The sequence below is a fragment of the Silene latifolia genome, chromosome 9 (assembly GCF_048544455.1).
Source record: "Silene latifolia isolate original U9 population chromosome 9, ASM4854445v1, whole genome shotgun sequence".
Taxonomy (NCBI): Eukaryota; Viridiplantae; Streptophyta; class Magnoliopsida; order Caryophyllales; family Caryophyllaceae; genus Silene; species Silene latifolia.
The window spans coordinates 160,218,268-160,218,955 of record NC_133534.1 but is presented as its reverse complement, the minus strand read 5'-3'; the positions used below and the strand labels follow the sequence as shown (position 1 = coordinate 160,218,955).

General features: G+C 41.7%; 1 non-coding gene across 1 annotated transcript; it reads left to right on the top strand.

Annotated features, from left to right (window-relative positions):
• Positions 1-356: 356 nt before the first annotated feature.
• LOC141602940 (small nucleolar RNA R71) lies at positions 357-463 on the top strand. Its single transcript, XR_012524843.1, has one exon. It is a non-coding gene; the product is annotated as a small nucleolar RNA R71 (small nucleolar RNA).
• Positions 464-688: the final 225 nt, after the last annotated feature.

The window sequence follows — 688 nt, the reverse complement described above, 5'->3', positions numbered from 1 at the left end:
CACATATCCCACTTGGGATTGATGAGGATGCCGTCATGGCATTAACATGATGCTTTGATGATTTTGAGTTTTCCTCAAGTCTAGCCATAGCTTGTTCAATCTTCAAGTTGATTGTGTCAATGTGAGCACTAAGTTGAGCACCCAATTGAGTAACGGAGTCCACTTCATGCTTTCCTCCTCTAATAGCCTTGCGAGATCTACTATATTGTGAGTTATGGACCGCCATTTCCTCAATCTTGTTCCATGTTTGATTGTCATCAACTTCGGTGAACATATCATTTGATCCCATATTGAGAATGTTCCTAGAATCTTCATATAAACCATTCAAAAATTGTTGCACCAAAAACCATTCGCTAAGTCCATGGTGAGGACATGAGCGACAAATTCCCTTGAACCGCTCCCAAGCTTCATACAAAGACTCTTCATCCCTTTGCTTAAAACCCGTAATTTGAGCTCTTAGCATGTTAGTCTTTTCCGGTGGGTAGAATTTTTTGTAGAAAGCTAGAGCCAACTTCTTCCAAGAATCTATTCCAAGGGTGGCCTTATCAAGGCCCTTCAACCATTGCTTCGCGGTGCCGATTAAGGAAAAAGGAAATAAGACCCATCTAATTTGGTCTTGAGTCACGCCCGTTTGAGAGATAGCATCACAATAGTCGCAAAAGGTTTCCATATGAGAATGAGGGTCCTC